The following is a 22155-nucleotide window of genomic DNA, read 5'->3' as shown; positions in this document are numbered from 1 at the left end:
TCACTTTCCAAATTTGGTATTGTTGTACTGTGTTTGGACCAAGGATTTCAACTGGATCATTTTTATAGTAACTTTGTAATCGCTAGAAGAAATATTGCGTGAAGTTTGAATTTTATTTTCATCACTCATGGTATGTATAAATGACACTGTATACTGCCATGTATGGATTTAACAATGCACTGTTCAACCTGGTAACTGTTTAACCAATAAATCCATACTGTTCAACTGGGCATAGCTACTTGAGTAGTGACAATGAGGCACCCTGTGCAGTGTTCTATGATGAGAGCCTTAATCATCTTGGGACTGTGGTTTGGTTGTGTGTCTGTGTATGTTGTTGTAGCACCACCTTATACAGCAACACAGTCAATAACCAAGAGCCATTTTCTTGGAACTAGAATTTCATATTACTCTAACTCAAGTTCTACATTTCAACTACAGCTTCTTTTGTCTGGAGATGTGAACCCTAATCCAGGGCCAAACAAGAGCCCATTAGATGAACATGCTAACAAATCACAATCATGTAAACCACTACCTGAATATCAACCATCTAAACAAATAACTTATAGTAGAGATGTACTCTTAAGTCTTCGTGCTAGTCAGACTAGAGTCTCACCTGATGTCTGGTCTACTTTAAGATCTTTTAGACTTTGCCCGTCCTACAAGGAGAGGATCTGCGGCTGGGCGCCTACAACGCCTACGCATGAACACTTTTAGACCTATTCCGGTCGTAACCTCTGTCATAACCCATTCACATGAAAATGAGAAGCTAAAACCACCTACGTCTCGTACTCTTAGTACCCCCTATATCCATCGTGAGCCTCTCATGAACATTTGTTTGTAGAACCCTAGATCGATTAGAGGCAAGACAATAACGTGCAACGACTACGTCTGTGATAATGACATTGATGCAATGTTCTTGGTAGAATCATGGCTGGCCCCCAGTGACCCTGTTGCTATCGGTGAACTGAAGCCAAATGGGTACACCTATATTAATATGCCGCGGCCTAGTCCTACTACCGATCGTGGCTACCATGGCGGCATAGGGATTCTTTACAAGTCACAACTCGGTTTTCGATTGCACCCATTGAACTTGACTACGATTACTTTTGAACATGCTAGTATTTTGGACCCACATAGCGGTGTGCATTATATCATTGTGTATCGACCCCATCCAACTAAACAAAACGGTTTTAGTCTAACTTGGTTCATGGAAGAGTTTAATGACTTCCTACAGGAGCTTACTCTGTTGTCGGGAAAACTAGTTCTGTTGGGCGATTTCAACTTTCATGTGGATGAGCCTGAAAGGTCTGATGTGTCTTCTTTTCTAACTCTTTTGGACTCGTTCGGCCTTAAACAACATGTTGATAAACCCACGCATAGATCAGACCATATTATTGATTTGATCATCACGTGTGATGATGAAGATTTAGTCAGATTATGTGATGTAGGTTTTTATCATGGCTCTGACCACAGAATAATTAGATCTACCCTGCAACAGAGAAAGCCTCCTCCCCTCAGAGTCAAGTGTACAATGCGTGATTTCATGAACACTGACTCTCTAGCCCTTAACCATGATCTTAATGTGCAACTTAATTCTGATATGAACTTACAGTTTGGTGATGTAAACCATAATGTTAATGATATGTTGGAGCATTTTAATAATGTTTCTTTGAATGTACTTGATAAGTATGCCCCTTCAGCCACAAGATCGCGCCTTGTTCGGCCCTAGGCCTCCTTGGTATGATGAGTAAATCCGAGCTGAGAAGCTGGAGCAACGTAGGCTCGCAAGAAAGTGGATGAAAAGTAAACAAGATGATGATAGAGATGCGCACAAAAAACAACACGTTCATTACATCAAAGCGGTGGAGGCTTCAAAGAAACAGTATTATAATGAAAAGTTGCTTGGAGCAGGGGCTAAAGAAACCTTCCAGATAATAGGTGTTCTTTTAAATCAAAATGTTAGAATCTTGCCTACATTATACACCCCTGATGTGCTGAGTAATAAGTTTGGTCACTTCTTTAATGAGAAGGTGGACAACATAAGAGCCAGTATTAGTTCTGATAGTAATGTTGATAGTAATTTCTATTGTACTGATGATATGTATACTGATGTTGTTATTCAGAATGACTTAGTTTGCTTTAGAAAGCTTACGTTAAAAGGAAGTCCGTAATATCATTATGGGTTGTACCAACAAATCGTGTCATCTGGATTGCTTACCAACTTGGTTACTTAAAGAAAATATTGATGTTGTTTTACCAAGAATTACCCAGATTGTAAATACTTCTATCACTTGTGGTGTATTTCCTGATTATTTAAAGCAGGCTATTGTGACTCCAGTCCTTAAAAAGATCACTTTGGACTGGAATGAATTTAAGAATTACAGGCCTGTTTCAAATATAGCTTTTATGGGTAAGATAATTGAGAAGGCAGCCATCGCCCAAGTAAATGAGCACATGCAGGCAAACGATCTTGAAGAAGTATATCAGTCTGCTTACAAAACTAAGCATAGCACTGAAACGGCATTGCTCAAAGTTAAGAATGATATCACACTTGCCCTTGATGATGATATGGCTGCTTTCCTAATTATGCTTGACCTCTCTGCTGCCTTTGATACCATTGACCATGATATCCTGCTTCATCGTTTAGAACATGGCTTTGGTATCAAAGGCACAGCCCTAAAATGGTTCCAGTCTTATATAACCAATCGTCATTTCAGAGTTTCTATTGCTGGCATAATGTCTGACAAATTTGATTTAAATTGCGGTGTTCCACAAGGGTCTATAATTGGCCCCAGGGTTTTTACCATGTATGCACAATATGTTGCTTCCATAATTCGTCCTCATGGGCTAAATTTTCATATTTATGCTGATGATGTTCAGATATACATGGTTTTCAATCCTAAGGTACCAGGGGATGCAGCGTGCGCAATTTTCAAAATAACATCTTGTGTCGAGGAGCTTCGTGTTTGGCTGTTGAACAACATGCTAAAACTGAATGACTCTAAGACAGAATTTTTTATTGCTGCCTCGAAATATAACATCACCAGATTGTCTGAGATCACAATACAAATTGGTTGCGCTGATATTGTTCCATCTCCCACCATTAAAAATCTGGGTATCATTTTTGACGCTGCTATGACTATGTCTAATCAAATCACATCCATGTGCAAATCAATTAATTTCTTACTGTGGAACTTGGCTAAGATACGCAGATTCATAGATCATGATGCTTCCTCAAATGCTATGCGGGCACTTATTTTATCTAAACTTGACTATGGTAATGCGCTCCTGTTTGGATGCAACGTAAAAGATCTTGCTCGTCTACAGCGCCTACAAAATCGGGCGGCTCGCATAGTTTACCAAGTTCCGCGCCGTCATTCTACATCTCCTTTGTTAAACTCGCTCCACTGGTTACCGGTTGATAAACGAATTAGTTTTAAAATTATTCTTCACGTTTTCAAAGTGCTAAATGGACTATCACCGATATATCTCACAGACTACATCGCTACCTACATTCCACCTAGGAAGGGCCTTCGCTCTGAGCTTGATATTACTCGCCTTGTCATCCCCAGGAGTAAGAGAAAAATTGGTGATGGTTCATTTAGTGTGTCTGGTCCAACCCTCTGGAACCAGTTACCGGCTACACTTCGCACTGCTCTCACAGTTGAATCTTTTAAAAAGGGTCTTAAAACGTATATTTTCTAATGTATTTTGCCGTTGTTATTTTTGTATATATTTGTAAAGCGCAATGTTCATATTTTTGGTATTGCGCTATATCAAGCGCCGTTGTTATGTTATGTTAATTTATGGCAGACCATTTTGAGAATTCAACACCCAGGGGTACACATAATTATTGCACAGTCCGTTAGTTGTCATTGCCAGGGACAAGTGATTTGCGCAATCTCCGCGCAATTGGCTATATTTTTCCTATGGGCAGGGATACATGATTTGCACTGAAAAAAATTTCTGTGCAATCAGCTATTTTTTCAGTGCAAATCACTTGTCCCTGGTAATTGTACAGCAGTATCTGGACTGGATTGGCCCCCTGGACTAATCACTATGGTTTCACCATTCAGCCCTGTTCCTCCCTAAAACAACAGTTTCTCATCATACAGCTAGTATCCATGGCAATCATGATAGTTGCATTCTTAGAAACAATATCCATTACTAACATTTGATGAAAATGTGTATCAAATTGATATAAATTGACATTGAAAAATACTCTCATCACAATCTCATCAAAGTATGTGTAGAATCTGAGTAGGGTAAACAATTCTAATTCTTTTGTCTGTTTCTCATATTTTTTTACTGTTTTCTCATGGAAAATGTGCCTAGTGATATTTGTTGTGTATTGCACCAATCATGTAACATGAGAATCCATAGATGAGTTATATGCAACACGATCTGATCCATTCAGAACAAAGTTGGCAACAATGATGATAAGGGACAAAAATCAATAAGAAACATAAGAAAATGGGCATATAAAAAGTTCATAACTTTGCAACCAAAGTGTGTCTTACAGATTTCACCATCTGGAAGCATAGGTACTGAGCAAGTAGTAATGGTAACTCATTTGTCAAAATTTCTCAATTGATCAGATCGTGTCACATACGAGGGGGTATCAAAAAATTCTAAGCCTCAACAAGAATGCTTGTTAGTAGACTCATGGTTCCAACATATTTTTTAACGTAGTCCCCCGTGACCTTAATGCACTTTGTCCAACAATGTTCCAGCATTCTGAAGCCCTCTTGGAAGAAAGCTTCATTTTAGACCTCCATTATGACTCCATGGCCTGAATGACATCATTATCTGACTCATAATGGCTTCCATGAATTTCGGATTTGAGTTTTGGAAACAGGTAGAAGTCAGATGGTACCAGATCTAGTGAATAAGTTGGATGGCAGCTTCAGCCACTGCAATTTGCGCTCTATGGACAGGGGCATTGTCCTGCAGCAGAAGGACCACAGCCTGCAACTTTCCTTTTTCTTTAATGGCTTCTTTTAGCTGCTGCAGTTCTGATGCAAAGTACTCTCCAGTGATGGTTTCACCTTTTTGAAGGTAGTCATTCATAATGACACCCTTGCTATCCCAAAAAGCAGAGGCCATGACCTTTTCAGCGGAAGCCACTTGATTGAATTTCCTTGGAGGTGGAGATCCATGATGCTTCCACTGCTTGCTTTGATGTTTTGATTCTGGTTAAAAGTGATGAACCCATGTTTCATCCTGGGTGAAAATTCTGGAATAAAAATTATCTGGATCAGTCTGAAAACGCGCCAGAGGTTCCTTCGAAACGTCATGCCTGGCAAGTTTCTGATCTGGAGTCAGCATTCTCGGCACACATCTTGCGGACAGCTTGCTCATGCCTAAGGTGTCAGTCAAAACACTTTGCACTGAACCATAACTAATACCCATTTTGTCAGCTATTTGTTGGATAGTCAATCGTCTGTCCTTTGGCACCATCGGGTGAATGGCGTCCACTTGATCTGATGTTGTTGAAGATCTTGGGCTTCCGGACCTTGGATCATCTTCCAAACACTCGCTCCCTCGCTTGAATTCAACAGCCCATTTCTTTATGGTGGAATAGCTAGGAGAGGTATCACCAAGTGTGCAGACCATGTCTTCATGGATGGCTTTGGGTGTCATGCCCTCTTTATGAAGATATTTAATCACTGCATGAGCTTCTTGTTTATCCATTTTGGATCTTTGCTGAATCTGAAGACTTTCAAAGGACCTCACTTGAAAAGAATAAATGACAGATATATGAATATCGGTGCATAACCTTATAAGGCAACATACTTTTTAATTACAATGTAAATTTGGAGATGCTGCTATGCCTTCTAGGTGAGGCTTAGAACTTTTTGATACCCATTGTGTGTTAATTGTTTAACTGGTTCATAAATTGCACTTACTTATAAAGCTGCATAGTCTCAGTAAATCAACAAGGCATCCAAGGGATGTCTATTCAGACCCAGTTTGAACTAGCATTATTGTTTGTCTCAATCCCTAAACCATCATCCTAAAACCGTACTCCTTTGTTTAGTTTTTCACTTGGCCCAGTAGGCCTACTGGTTTTCCTTCTTTATAGGAAACCCGTCAGTCTTGTCACATGTGAGAGACTGGATATGGAGCAGTATGTGCCTACATGCTGTGCACTTTACAGTAGAATAATGTACTGCACCACACTGTAGAGTTATGATATGCCCATTTTGACACATGTCACCTTTCTTTTGTGCATTTGGCTCTTGGGGAATAAATTACAAATTACTTGTATTTAATTTTACTTGCATTTTCATAGGTGCAATATAATTCATACAAGATGATTTGAGCTAATATTGACTGCAGCTCTATACTGATGTAGGACCCTAATCAGCTCACATCTAGATCAACCATCACAGCCAGGATTAGCTCACTAGTTTTAGATGGTACCTGGGACCAAAGAGCTTTTAAATAGAAATAGAGTCGCAATAGATTATATAATCTTTTGTTCGTTTGATGCCGATTAGAAGTTACGACAGGCTATTCATATAAGTGGTACCATTGTTTCAAACAAAGGGTTCCGCCATTAAATTGGTCACTGATCCGCATCATATTAACGCTTATACACAGCAGGCTAGTATCAATAAGTGACCACAATACAGTCATGTGTAAGGGCAGTCATGTGTAAAGTGGTACCATTGTACTCGCGTATCCCAAATGTGCGCTTGTGTGGGCCTGATGTCTATAAAGGACGCTTAAGTTGTCGATATTATAAAATTCTAGAGATAATCTAATGATACAGATGGACAAATGATATTATATAACAACAAGCTATTCAGTTTATTCACGGTCAATATGCATCGTGTGTGCTCCGGTAGGTAAGTGGTGGTGTTGCCGGTGTGTTGCATTATCAGCTGTTATTGTAATGTTGCCACACAAATAGCAGTGTACTAGATTTAGGATTAAGGATATTACATCCCTTCCTCCTTTGATTGTTCAAGAGTTTGCATCATGCAGAATAAAATTGATATTACAATGAATGTAACAAATTGTGCTCTGGTATGAATTTGTATGAGTCCCGGTGTTTTTTGTTCTGCAAGTAAGTCACATGACTTTTATGGAGTATAACTTGAATGTTTATGGCTTGTTGTAACAACAAGAACTAGCATGATCAACATGCATAACTTTAAGTCTGTAAGTGTAACAAGTTGCTTAATATAGCAGCATCTAGGCTAATTTCAAACTTTGTTCAAAAAGCGATGTAATTACAAGATACATCTGTAGTAACTTTCAACACAAACTTTGTTCAAAAAGCGATGTAATTACAAGATCACATCTATAGTACCGTAACTTTCAACACAGAAAATGTTGCCTTCAAATACTTGCACAACATAATGTCTGTTCATGTTCATGCAATGTCATGTTTTTATGCAAGGTTTGTAGTGTTAACTACATGTACACCAGTTATGTAATATAATCATTCAAATGCACTGGTGGATTTCTGTTGCGTCTTGGGCGGACGTTACATTGCGCATGTGCAGGCATGTCGTTTTGTACATGTGCATTTTCATCATTTGTTTCATCCTCTTTTGTTTCATCGTCTCCACTCATGTATTGTTCTTCCTCTCTCCGTATGCATCTCTTTCCTCTTTTGTAATTTCTTGAGTTGGGACACATTTCTTGTCATTATGTGATTATCTCTTTGTACAGTGACCTGTGAGCCTTTCTTTTTTATGACAGTGTATGGTAGCACACAGTATGGCGTCACTAATTTGCCTGTGCTGTCTCCGTTCTTGACGAGAACTGTGTCCCCTACTATGATGTCACTGTATTTTGCATGACGTCTGGCGGCGGCATATGCCTTTTGGTGTGACTTTGTATACATGTCACTGGTTTTGATTTCTCTTCAAGTTGTTTTCTGTTGACTGGTTTTTGGGGCATTTGGGGCAATGTGGTACGGAGGCTGCGTGCATATAGTGCTTCTGCTGGTGCAACTGTTGTGGAGGAGTGAGGAGTTGCTCTGTAACTGCGTAAGAATGTCCACAGTTCTTGACGCCATGGCTTGCTTTTCGCTTGTGCAGTTCTGACTGCTTTTTTAATTGTTCGCATAAAGCGCTCAACTTCACCATTTGCCTCGGGCCATCTGGGAGTGATTCTGTGATGGTAGAAGTTGAGGTAGTTTATGCAAATTTTGCAAACTCTTCTGATTGAAATGGGGACCCATTATCTGTCTTCACCACTTCTGGTATTCCATGTTCTGAGAATATCTTGTCCAGAAGGGGAATGGTGCTTTTTGCAGAGGTTGATGTCAATATTTCAATTGCTGGGTATCTGGAATAATCATCCATTACCACAAGAATATAATGTCCTGATGGGAAGGGTCCGCGAAAAGTCTACACTCACTCTCTGCCAAGGATAATCAGGAGTTCAGTCATTTGCAGAGGTTCTCTGTTATGTGCTGTTGTTGAGGCTTGGCATGGTATGCATTTCTTTACTGCTGCTTCTGTTTTCTGGTTTATCTGTGGAAACCATGTTTTGCTGCTTAACAGTGCTTTCGTCTTTGTGACTCCTTGATGTCCCCTGTGGGCTAGATCTATAACCTGACTTTGCAGGCTTGTGGGAATGATAATGCAATTGTCTTTCAAGACAATGTTATCAGGTGTCACAGTGATTTCATGTCTGACTGACCACAGTGATGTGTGTTTATCTTTGATCTTGTGCCATTGGTTACTCTTATAGCACTGTATCACATCCTGAAGTGCCTCATCTGTTGATGTTTCTTGCTTAATGAGGTCATGGGTCATTGCTTTGGGTGTTGCATTGGTGGCGATGAAACTGACAAATTCATCTGCATAATTGTCTCTTTGTGATGGTTGTTGTGTTGGATGACGTGACATAAAGTCAGCTGGGTTACTCTTCCCAGGTTTGTACTGTACCTCCAAGTCAAAACCTTGAAGTTTGAGTTGCCAGCTTTGTATTCTGCTGGAAGCTTTTGATGTAGGTTTATTGAAGATGGGCAATAGTGGTCTGTGGTCAGTGTAAACAGTGAATTGTTTGCCCAGGACATATAGACGGAAGCGTTCAACCGCCCACGATATAGCCAGTGCTTCCCTCTCTATCTGACTGTACCTTTGTTCAGTATCTAGAAGGGATCTGCTTGCATAGCATACATTACGTCAGTATACCAAATTGATTGACTTGTGTCAAAATGGCACCGAGCCCAACTGGACTAGCATCAACCCATAGCTCTACAGACTGCCGAGGATCATAAAATGCCATGACCCTGTCACTGGACAGGAGTCTCTGAGCTGAGAAAGGCGTGTTCCTGACGGTCGGTCCATTCAATGTTTTCCCCTTATGTATGAGTTCTCTAAGTGGTTGTGTGATTGTGGCAAGGTTAGGGATGAACCTGGAGGAATATGTTACCATGCCAAGGAGGCTGCTTATTTCAGCTGCGCTTTGTGGGCGTGGTGCATTCTGGATAGCCTCAACTTTCTTTGGATCAGGAGAGACTCCGTCTGCACTGAAGACGAGACCGAAGAATTCAAGCTTAGTTTTGTTGAATTCACATTTGTCTCTGTTAAGTGTGAGCCCTGTATCATTCACTCTCTGTAGTAGGGATGTCAGCCTTGTGTCATGCTCCAACTGTGTGTGTCCATACACAAGAATATCATCGGATACATTAAGGACTCCAGGTATGCCTTCTAATGCCTGTCTTATTGTGTTTTGGAACACTTCAGCGGCACTGCTAATGCCAAAGTTTAAGCGTTTGTATCGTTTCAGGCCCATAGCGTTGCAAATGTTGTAATGTACCGCTCTCTTGTTCGAGCTCTAGCTGGTGGTAACCTGACTTTAAATCAAGTTTGGAGAAGATTCATGCACCACCAAGCTCAGCAGTTATTTCATCTATAGTTGGTGTGTCATGGCGTTCACGCATAATGGCTTTGTTTGCACAACGCATGTCAACACATAAGCGAATATCATGTGGGTCATGTGGTTTTGGTACCACAACCAATGGGGATACCCATGGGGTGGGGCCTGTGGCTGGGTCGAGGATGGCGTGTTCGTCTAGTTCTTTGAGTTTTGCCTCTATCTTTTGCCTTAGCTGAAATGGTGTCTTTCTGTATCTCTGTGCAACAGGTGGGACAGATTTGTCTATGTGTAGGGCTACCTGTGTATCTTTCAATTTACCAATACCGTTAAACACATTGGGATATTTCTCCAGTATGCTGTTCTGATCAGTTGATAATTTGTTGACTTGTTGTTCTGTTATGTTCATTTTGACCAAATCAAGGTCTTCCGATGTTGCGCGTGACAACAAGTTGTCAGCCTCACCCTTCACCACATACACATCTGCCACAGTGAGTTTTGTATCAGTTTCTATTACTGCTATGAATTTGCCTATTATCGGCAATGGCTGCTTTGTAAAATATGGTCTGAGGGTGATGTCGGGCTTGACAAGGTGTATTTTCTGACTTTTGGGTCTAGCATCTTGGATTTGTTTAAAACAGCTTGTTCCGATCAAATTTTATGGACTGCCTGTGTCCACACATACTTTGGTGGTTATATTTGCTATTTTGATTGTAGCTATGGATGTTTTGCTGTTACCTGTTGCATTCACTGTTGTGGTTTGTTTTGCATTTGTTTTGTATTCATCTTGCGTTGCATTTTCTCCACTGTTTGTGTTCTGATCATCTACATGCATACCGCTTACCAGTTCATTTCCAGTGTGTGTGTTCTCAGTACTTGCTGTTTGTTCCACTGCAAATACATAGTCCTCATTGTTAGCATTGTTACTACTGTCAAGAAGTTGTTTTCCCGGTTTTAAAAGTTTTATGTTAAATAGGGATAGTCCCGATTTTTGGCGGGAAACCTCTTTTGTTCAGGACAAATTCTGATTGGTAGCCAAAATCCTCTGGATTGATCAATCTTTTGTTCAGAGCAAACCCTGATTGGTCACCGAAATCCTGTACCAATCGATTGGGGCTGTTCCGTTTTGTGTCCAAACTCCCTGGCCAGGTTGTTCGTGTTCATATTTTTTTTTATTATTCATGTATGGGAGCAAGTATATTGACGAATGTCCTTTCCTCTAAATATTGAGTCAGTGGAACTTGCCCTTTCACAAATAGGGAGGGTGTAAAGTGGAAGTAAGAGCGGCGAAATCGCCGTGACATCCGGTCTGAACCAGATCAGATCAGTTCTGTCGGGTCGTTCGTGGGCTAGAGACATGCGTCTGGTTTTGCTTAAAAATGTTTCAATTTGTTTTATAGGTTTTTCATCAAAATTTAGTGTAGGAATAACTCCACCTTGAGAGTGAATTCCCTACACAAGTTTGGTCAAAATTTTAGCTCTAACCAACGTCGAGAAAGCAAAAAGAAATGTGTTTTAAAATATAAACACGTGTGAAATTTTGAGAAAACAAAATGGCGTCGAACATGTCCAAAGCCTTTCGCCATACAGAAGTGATGGTTTGGTAAGTGTCGTAAACCTTAAAATCTGTTCCACTGACTGACTGCCCCTCCATTTATCCATGTTTGAAAATATTATCAGAGATGTGTGAGGAATTATATTGGCGTTCTATTGCGGGACACAAATAGAAAATGGGGAAAAATTGTTGTTGTTTTTATGAGAAACTCCGACACCGTTGCCTCAAATTTTAAAAAGTCCACGGCGTTGTGATATGCTGTGGCTTCTTCATTCGGTGATACCGAAAATTGATTTGCGCATATTTTGATTATTTGAATTGATTGATGTCATATTTTTGTTAAGCTTAAGAATTGCACTTTTTGTATTTGCCTCAAAATTTAAAAAAGTCCACGGCGTTTTGAATGCTGTGGCTTCTTTATTCGCAATTCCGACAATTAATTTGTGTATTATTTGGATGTTCTGAATTGATTGGTGATATATTTTTGGTAAGAATAAGATTTGCACTTTTTGTATTTGTACCTCCATGAAGCACATACAAATAATTTTGTGGTCATTTCGATGTGAAGTGACAATTTTGTTGGAAAATTAAGTTGCTAATTCAATTTGAATAATCAACAATGTCATGATCGTCTTCATGAATGTTGGTGTCTGGTTTTCTCGAGAAACAAATTAACCTCGGTGCTGAAAATTTTAGCACATGAGTTTGTGGTCCGTCACAAAATTTGGGAGACGACAAAAATGGTTTTATAAGCTTAAACTTTGTTTAAATTGAAAATTAATTGATGAATAATTTTCATTAATCAACTTTCATGACTTTCATCCAAATTTTGAAAGGAAATGATCGATTCAATTGATCGGTCGGGTTGATTGATTTTATTGAAAGGTATTTACCGATCACTTGATCGGATTGATTATTAGAAATTGATTGATCAATAATTTTTATTAATCAACTTTCATCCAAATTTTTGAAAGGGAAATGATCGATTCAATTGAACGGTCAGGTTGATTGATTTTATTGGAAAGGTATTTACTGATCACTTGATCGGATTGATTATTAGAAATTGATTGATCAAAATTTTTATTAATCAACTTTCATCCAAATTTTTGAAAGGGAAATGATCGATTCAATTGATCGGTCGGGTTGATTGATTTTATTGGAAAGGTATTTACCGATCACTTGATCGGATTGATTATTAGAAATTGATTGATCAATAATTTTTATCAACTTTCATCCAAATTTTTGAAAGGGAAATGATCGATTCAATTGAACGGTCAAGTTGATTGATTTTATTGGAAAGGTATTTACCGATCACTTGATCGGATTGATTATTAGAAATTGATTGATCAATAATTTTTATTAATCAACTTTCATCCAAATTTTTGAAAGGAAATGATCGATTCAATTGATCGGTCGGGTTGATTGATTTTATTGAAAGGTATTTACCGATCACTTGATCGGATTGATTATTAGAAATTGATTGATCAATAATTTTTATTAATCAACTTTCATCCAAAATTTTGAAAGGGTGTTGGTCGGTGCATTTTATCGAGCAGCACTGGGGTATTAAGGGTTTCACACTTGATCAGATTGATTATTAGAAATTGATTGATCGATAATTTTTATTAATCAACTTTCATCCAAAATTTTGAAAGGGTGTTGGTCGGTGCATTTTATCGATCAGCACTTGGGGTATTTAGGGTTTCACAAATTGGTCAGTTATAATATTGACAAATTACTTGAAAAGTAATAAGTCGATTGATTAATCGGGAATTTATTTTTGTCTCGATTCATGTTGAATCGTTATTTTATGTGAGAAACAAATCTCAAATATTGTGTCCCTGGTTCCATTATACCAGAGAAATTGAATTTGCTATTTAAATTTATATTTATATTTATATTTTTGCAATTCAAAAATAATTAATAAATTTACTGAACTGTAAAACCTAGATTCAGGGTGAATTTATTTTGTCTCAAGGTCAAGAGTATAAATTAGGCACTTGATTCCCTTCATATTTTTTCAATTTTAAGGCCACGCTACCCACGGCCAGGGAATTGTCGGACTTCGTCGCAAGTCCGACTTTTATTCCAATTTTCCCAAACCCCTGGTCTGTGACACTACTACCAGGACATGTGCATGTACATGTATTATCAACTTGTTTGACTGATTTCACGTTACCTGCTTCCGATTTCCTATTGTTCCCCTGTGTGTGTGTCTTGCTTGGCTCCGCATACCTTCGCAAAGTGATTCAGTTTTCCACAAAATGAGCACTCTTTGCCTTCTGGTGGGCATTGATTCTTGTGGGGGTATTCTCCTCCACACAAGTAGCATGTTCGTGAATTTCTCCTGTATGTGTTCTGTTTGTACTGGTTGGTTTGTCTATGCCCGATACTAGGGCCTGAGGTCATTTTGTTTATTGCAGTGGCAGTGGGAGTTGGGTTAATGTCCTCTAAACGTGCGGTTGTGATCTCAAGGGAGTGTGCCAGCTCTAAGAGCTTATCCAAGGAGCGTTCTTTTTCCATGGCTTTCCTATAAATGTGGCTGAAGAACAGCCCTTGAGTAATTGAATGCATATTTCACGATTCACGTCTGTGAATTTGCAACGTATTGCCAGTTGCCGTAGTCTAGTAACATAGTCAGACACGGATTCATTAGATTCCTGTTTAGAGTCTTGGAACTTTATGGTCTCATAAAATATGTTTTGTTTCGGTGTAAAGTGTGTGGTAAGTGCTGTAACTGCCGCATTGAAATCATCCTCTGCCCCTGTGTTTGGCAGAGTGTCAAATACATCATGGAGGTCTGCCCCTCCAAAATGTAGTAGAAGTGCGCGCTTGCGTTTGTCTGTGGTGATATCAAACCCCACCATGGCCGAGTTGAAACGGGAAAGCCACCGCTCCCATCGTATGGAAGTAGAAGAAGTGTCACCGTGTGGATCAAATGGCGAGATCTGAGGCATCGCCATCGCCATTGTGGTAGTGTTGTATACAATTCAATGTTATGAGCACGATCTGCGCGTCAGATAATCGATGACATGAATGATAACAGTTTATACCGATCAGTTAATGTATTGAGAGTTTGTCAAATATCGGGTTGAAAACACTGATATTCAGATATAATTCTTATAAGTTTCTGCCTTGCACTGGTCCAGTGGATGCCTGAATGTTTCTCCTTCGCCGCCAGTATAAAATTCTAGAGATAATCTAATGATACAGATGGACAAATGATATTATATAACAACAAGCTATTCAGTTTATTCACGGTCAATATGCATCGTGTGTGCTCCGGTAGGTAAGTGGTGGTGTTGCCGGTGTGTTGCATTATCAGCTGTTATTGTAATGTTGCCACACAAATAGCAGTGTACTAGATTTAGGATTAAGGATATTACAGATATAATCTTTTTTATCACCCACCTGACTTCATGCGCTTCATTTAAATAAATTGAATGCTCCAGCTGATCGATTATACATCAGAATGTGAAGGCTGCCGGGTCCACATTTCTATAGTACTCTATAATGGTAATCGCTGCGTATACGTGTAAATATAAGTATAGGCCTATAAAGGTTTTTTCACAAATGTCCATTTAATTTTATTTTAAGAAGGAGATTGGCATAGAAATATCGGCGTCCCCAAAGGGGGTGGGGTAGGGGCCAGCAGCTTCTCCCTGTGAGAAGTCTTGAGAGGGGATGAGGGAGGAAGAGGGTAGGAGGTATGGAGAATGAGGGGGGGGGGGTCTACAGGAAGGGAGAAAGAGGAAAATGAAGAGAAAGAAATAACATAATAGAAAGATAAGGACATATTATTGGAATGACAGAAGGGAAGAGAGAGAAGGAGAGCGAGGGAGTGATAAAGTTAGTGTAGGCCTAGTAAAGAATAAGAACAGATAAAGAAAAGAAAGGAAAATTAATGTAAAAATAATTATTATAGAAACTTAACACATAACAGCACTAAGCAGCCATTCGATGACATCAATGCCGTTGTGCGTTACATAATTAAAGTGCCCAGTCAGATGTTTTTCGCACCTGCCAAGCACAAGTCACCCAATTTCAAAAACTGGACGTTGAATGTACACTCTCATGAATATTGATTGGCAACATTTTCCAATATGTCAGCGCTCTAATAAGACACAATAGAACAATGGACAATGCAGCCCGTTGCCTGGGACAGTCAGCAGTTAATGAGAATTTCAAGCTATAATCCATTTTTTCCACAGAGGCAGACTAATATGACATTTGTGTTGAATGCATGCTATCACAAACCAAAGCACCAGATTTGAGCACTTTATTTTAGTGGACTTCTTGACTGTTATGTAATCACTTACTTGTAACTCTTATTCCATACATGCAGGTGGGCCTACTTACGAAAAGCTATCAGACACTACCCAAATGTGTGTGACATATTAGCACAGGCAAGCAAGTGTGCTCTCTGTGGGGAATCATTCCTTAACACATGGTTGGAATGTGTCCGATTTGTTGACGGGCATAAGGTGAGTGAGTTTTTTTTTTAATTTTTGAAATATCACTTTCAGCTCAACAGGTATTATATTTCTTTCAGAAAATTTACTCAAAATATGAAAAACTTATAAATTGTTGAACTTTTTTTGCATTGTTAATACGGATTTCCCAAGCGCAGTCCTTATCAGATGGCTAAGGTTTTAAACAAAAGTGATGGCTGAAGCCTAATTTTGAGATGCAGACCATTTTCCTGCTTTTAAGATGCAAGCCAATTTTTAAGAATTATAAAACTTACTGAGCTGTGCCATACATGTACCGCGTTCGACCTAATTAGTGCCCCTTCTCTAATAAGCGCCCTACAGAAATGATTGAGGATAAGTAAATACCATCAAATGCAGCATAAAATTACATTATAAATCTTCCAGTTTAGGATTATATGACATTTTGTCTGTCTTCAGATACCTGCATTTTAAATGTTTATGTGGATAAATTTTCATTTCTAACTTTAAATTTTAATAAGCACCCCCTGAAAGTGAGTGACTTAAGTGCCAGGGGTACTTATTAGGTTGAATATGGTGGATGTAAACTAAATGATGCAATTTAATCCTAGCATCACCTGTGGGCTATTCCAGATGAAATCCATACACCCCTATGGATGACATAACCTTAACCTTCCACACAGGCTACACAGGGAGTGTGAATTTTAAGTTGAAAAGCACCAATGAGATGTATGCTAAACTGAAATTGAAAAAAAAAATTCAAATCACTGATCTCCAAAAATGAACAACACTGAAAGCAAACAGTAGATTCATTGTGAATAAAACCATGAAATGTCTTATATGATTCACAAAAGCATGAGTAGTGATGATGACAAAATGGGCTCTTCCATTTAAAATCCACACAACCCCTGTGGAATATTTTGGAAATATCATCCACAGGGGTGAGTATGAATTTCAAATGGAATGAACACATTAGCAATTCTCTTTGAAACTCACTTTCCCTCTACAGGTGGAAGATTCAGGTAAAATCTTTCTCGGAGGGTGTATGAAATTCAAATGAAGCCTGACGTGTTCGTTCCATTTGAAATTCATACTCCCCCTGCGGAAGACATTTCCAAAATATCCACAGTGGTAGTGTGGGTTTTAAATGGAATAGCCCAATGACTATGCTAAGGCCTGCAGTTTGCCAATGTATAGCACACTATGAATCGCTACCAAAGTCAGCACAATGCACTCAATGCTCACTTCAGCCTGATTCCTTCCCTGCTATTCATATTTGGCATTACCTGTAAGAAAGTGTCACAAAATGTGGACCAGTGTAACATAAAAATCGTCAAATTGTTAAAAATGATTGAAGATGTTGAACATGTTCATTTCATTTCATTTTATTAGAAAAAGCATCGTGGCCCTAAGACCAAATTGAGCAATTTTTACAAAATTCAAAGACATCAAAATATTACTAAATACAAAATATATAAACAACAAATTTAAATTCAAATAATGCAAGATAAAAGATGAAAAATATTGCACATATAAAGCAAAAATGGGTATTGCCACATATTAAAACATCAGCATGCAGGTGTGAGTCGGCTCCGGGAGTCGGTGTGGGTGGAAAAAGGGTACACAGGTGAAGGGTGCTTGAGCCACGCACCCGATGCACACACAACGGCATGCCAGCACACATGGTCCCTTCATCTCTGAACCCATACAACACCCAACCACCACAGAAAACAGCCACTCACACCTGCACAATATATACTCACACATACACTCACAAATTCACACCACACATATCACTGGGCTCAACAAACTCCAAAAACACCTGGTACTCCCTCGTGCTCCCACCCCCACATACAAATAAAGAGATCATAATAAATTATATAAATAATGACACCTGCATATACATGTAATACATCAAAACTGTTTAAAAGCACTAAAAATGGCAAATGCATAAGGATAACGACTGATTCAATAAATTAATAAAATATGGTACTGGACTATTAGCAAACCTGGATGTTCTGACAGGAATTTTTGATATTGCACTTGAATTGCGGAGATTTCTACCATGGGCTTCAAACCTAGTGGGGGAATGAGCTGACTAGTACGAGCATTGGTTGATAGCCCTTCAGCAAATGAATGACAGAGTAATTCTCTTCTGTTAGTTAAAAAATCAAGATTACACTAAGTAATTGCATCATCATAAGATGTATAGTTCCAACCAAGTATTGTCCTACATGCCCGTTTTTGAATTCTTTCAATATCAGCAGATTGTTTTGATGTAATACTTGAGTGCCAAACCACAGCAGCATATTCGAGAACTGGTCTAAGGTAACTTTTAAGAACAATGGTGAGCTCATCTTGAGAGAAGCCAAATTTTTTTTAAAGTGCTGAAGCATAAAAAAATGCCTATTGGCTCTGGTAAGCATATCATTAACCTGGGCGTCCCATTTAAGGTCATTTTGTAACCAGAGACCGAGCACTTTCGCTTTGTCAACATAAGGAAGAGGCTCATTACCAATTCTCAAATCTGTGTGTAGTGGCTCTGATCTACCAAAATTAACAAGAAGAGCCTGGCATTTGGATGGGTTTAATTTAAGGCAATTGTTTTTGGCCCACTCAGTAAAATCATTCAAATCATCTTGAAGACAGCCTTTAACATTACGATGACGGTTCTCACCAAAGGTCATGTCATCAACGTATTTCCAGTATTGTGATTTGGCATCTGTGGCAGCATCATTAATAACAATTTGGAATCCAATAGGACCCAGTTTTGTGCCTTGAGGAACCCCCTTTGACCGTAACATACTCAGATAAAGAATCATTGAATTTCACACACTGCTGCCTGTTGTGCAAAAAATCACAAATCCATGGCACAATGGTTCTTCTCACACCAACTTCGATCATTTTCTCAATTAACAAGGTGTGATTGATGAGATCGAACGCTTTTGAGAAATCTGTCAGAACCACTGTGCCAACGTTGTGATTTTTTTCCGCATCCTGGTGGAGAAAATGCATGAGATTAACTAAATAATGGCTGGTAGAAACTCCAGAAACATTGCCAAACTGTTTGATGTCAATAAAATTCTCAATGTCTTCCAAAATCCATTTACAGATAAAACCCTCAGCAATTTTGGAGAAAATTGAAGTGAGAGACACAGGCCTAAGTTTTTCAACATTAGGGGCTGGTCTTTGGAACTGGCACAATTATTGCTTTTTTTCCATTGGGTGGGCACAATTCCCTCCTTGTAGGAGGAATTTAAAATATCTGTGAGTGGAATACTGAGTTCATAAGCAAATTCACGCACCAATTGAGGTTTAAAACCATCGGGCCACCAGCTTTAGATGGATTCACTTTCTTAAGTTCAGAGTAAACATCCCATGGGTAGAGATGAGGGACTGGATTTTTTTGCAGGTAAATAAGCAGGAAGCTTAGCCAGGACAAGAGGCTCAATGTGGGCTGACACACTAGCGAACATGTTGTTAATAGTGTTAGCCTTACCTGTAGAGTCATCGTCATCTACTCCTGGGACACTCACTCTGAGCTCAGATTTGTTGTTATTTGTGACAATTTTTATCTGCTGGTGCCACTTACGGGCTCAGTTTTTGGAGAGATCTAATTCTCTGAGCATGATATGTTAACTTAGCGTTAGTAATCTCTCTTTGAACCTTGTTACGTAATTTACGCCACTCAACAGGGTTAACCTCAAAAGCCAATTGGCGTTTCTTAATCAACTTCTTAACATATGGCGTGATCCATGGTTTATCATTATTGTGAATCTTTTTCTTTTAATTGGGAAACACTCTTCAGAAGCAGAATCAAGCATGGCATAAAACCTATCAACTTTGCTCTGAGAACCCTCGCATTCAAGGATTTCATGCCAGTCTTGTTTCTGAATCCATGTACCAAAGCGATTAATTCCATCCTCAGTGATGGGACGACCATGTAATTAAGCATATCACAAAATACTCAGAATACTGCACACATATCTTCTAAAATTCACAGTTAAATAGTATTTTGTTGTTTTTTGAGGAAAAGCAAACAAAACAAAAACAAAGCACTACAATATTTTTTTTTGATTAGCGCTTGCCTAGCATTTTTCAAATGAAACAACATGGATACCATTTATCCTCTGAGACAAGCTTTTTCTTAAATCTCCTGTTTCAATCTTTTAATTGAGTTCAGGCCCATAAAAATTGAAGGGCGTGTAGATTTTCAGACCTAATCATCCAAATGGCCCTTGAAATTACAATTTTTTTTTTGAACACAGGTTTCAAATGTTCTGTTTTACGTTGGGTGCTGTTGTTGCACCTATTTTTTTTCATTCAAAATTATTAATTTGTGGTCATATTTATGGTTTGATTTCAGGAGTTGAAATTGGCTAACCAACCCGGAAAGATTCCAGTGAGGGCGTTGTTGTGTTCCTACAAATGCTTCAACGAGCCAGGACATGGGTTCTTTGGTGTCGCTCTTCCATAAGCTTTATTTGTTGTGTTTAAAGGGGCATACAGGATCACTCAAAGTGGGAAATTTTAGATATTGTTTTGTATTGTATCTTTTAAAGTACTGACAAGTAGATAAAGTACATATTTTCAGTTGGAAGGAACAAAATCTAAAATTTGAGAAAATAATTTTTAGTTCTGTGTGTTTTAGAAAATAAATATGCAATTTTCATAGATATGGAAATTTAGGGTAAATCATTGGCATGGAAAATCAAATTTGGCACTTTTCTCAAAAACTGCTCGTTTTTGCAGAAATGTGCCATTCTACTCTAGTTATATTCCTTGCATCATTTCCTTTCTGAAAATGTACACTTTTATGTACTTGTAATTCAAAACAATATTTAGAATTTCCCACTTTGTGCTTTCTTAACCCATCAATGAACCTGTATGAAAAGAGTTCATATGCAAAAATCAACATATACCATCGCTGCCTTGTGATTGTTTTATCAATGTTTATAAATTAATACAAAGAAATATCAAAATGAAAGCATTCCTAAATTAAAGATGAATATCTGTTAAGAGCTAAGCACACAAAAATATAGAAAAAAAAAATGCAATATTTATTTTAGAACACAAGACGGCCTTTGGATCAGTGGCGTAGCCAGGGGGCATAGGGAGCCCACATCCAACAAACAAAACTAAGAGTTGTAGTGTAAAAAAGCCCAATGCACTAAGATTTTTTCCACATAATTAGGTGCACATTTTTGAGAGACAAACCTTCGATTTGTTGGTCTAATAGGAACAATCATTGTTTGAAGACATTTGTCATGTTTTGATGTGATCATGTGATAGGTCACGTGTGTATATAATTTTAATATTACGGTATGTGTATTTGTATGATTGTAATTTTGGTTCAAATAGTGAATAATTATGCCTTTATAAAAGGCCAACAAAGGTGGATAATGTAAAATTGGTGTAGATCTATGTGGACTTGTGTGTGCTTTTGTAAAATTCATATCGTACCACTCACATCATGGTCACTTTCTATGACAAGTGATTTGTATCAAAATTTATTTGTTTGTAAATGAAAGAGAAACCCAAACCAAGACATTGGATAGTCTAATATTTGTAAAGTGATGTTGTGAATTGTCCCGATAGGAGGAGGAGAGCTCTGACATGGCTGCCATGTTTGTGTGTTATACTCACAGTATACTGAGTCTATGGATAGGAAAAAGTGTACCACCGGATATCATCAAAACATGAATTTATAAGTGGAATGCATGGTGCCACTAACATGTGTGCACTAAGCAGGGCTCCACTTGAAATCCATACACTCCCTGTGGAAGACATGACGTTAATCTCCCACACAGGGAGGGCGAATTTCAAATTGGATTACCTGCAATGGGTAACTCCATTTGCCATAGGGGGTGTATGGATTCAACAGGAACAGCACATGCATCAATACATCTCAATTTTGATTTCAGGTCTTCCCTGCTAAGAGCCGGAGGTACATCACAATTTTAGCCACCATTTGTGACAATCCAATAAAAGTGGACATTTACTACATTCCAAGAAGCTATATAACAATGGGCTATTCCAGTTGAAATCCATACACCCCTTATTGAAGACATGACCTTAATCCCCCACATAGGGAGTGTGAATTTCAAATAATCACTCATTCAACTAACCCTTTTTGAAATTCACACTCCCTGTGTAGAAGATTAAGGTCATGTCTTCCACAGGGGGTGTATGGATTTCAACTGGAATAGCCCAATGCATGATATTCCTTGTTGTGCATCTATAGCCAATATGTGAGGAAGCATAGCCTTGTAAATTTAAAAATGAGCCAAAAAGTTCAAAATT

General features: G+C 38.6%; 1 protein-coding gene across 1 annotated transcript in view; it reads right to left on the bottom strand.

The window, feature by feature from the left end:
* Window positions 1-22155, bottom strand: part of LOC140144149 (uncharacterized) — a 371331-nt gene that overhangs the window by 217199 nt on the left and 131977 nt on the right. The window lies entirely within an intron of this gene.

The sequence above is a fragment of the Amphiura filiformis genome, unplaced genomic scaffold (genome assembly GCF_039555335.1).
Source record: "Amphiura filiformis unplaced genomic scaffold, Afil_fr2py scaffold_42, whole genome shotgun sequence".
Taxonomy (NCBI): Eukaryota; Metazoa; Echinodermata; class Ophiuroidea; order Amphilepidida; family Amphiuridae; genus Amphiura; species Amphiura filiformis.
Note: the sequence above shows the minus strand (reverse complement) of the source record. Positions and strands in the feature narration are given on the sequence as shown.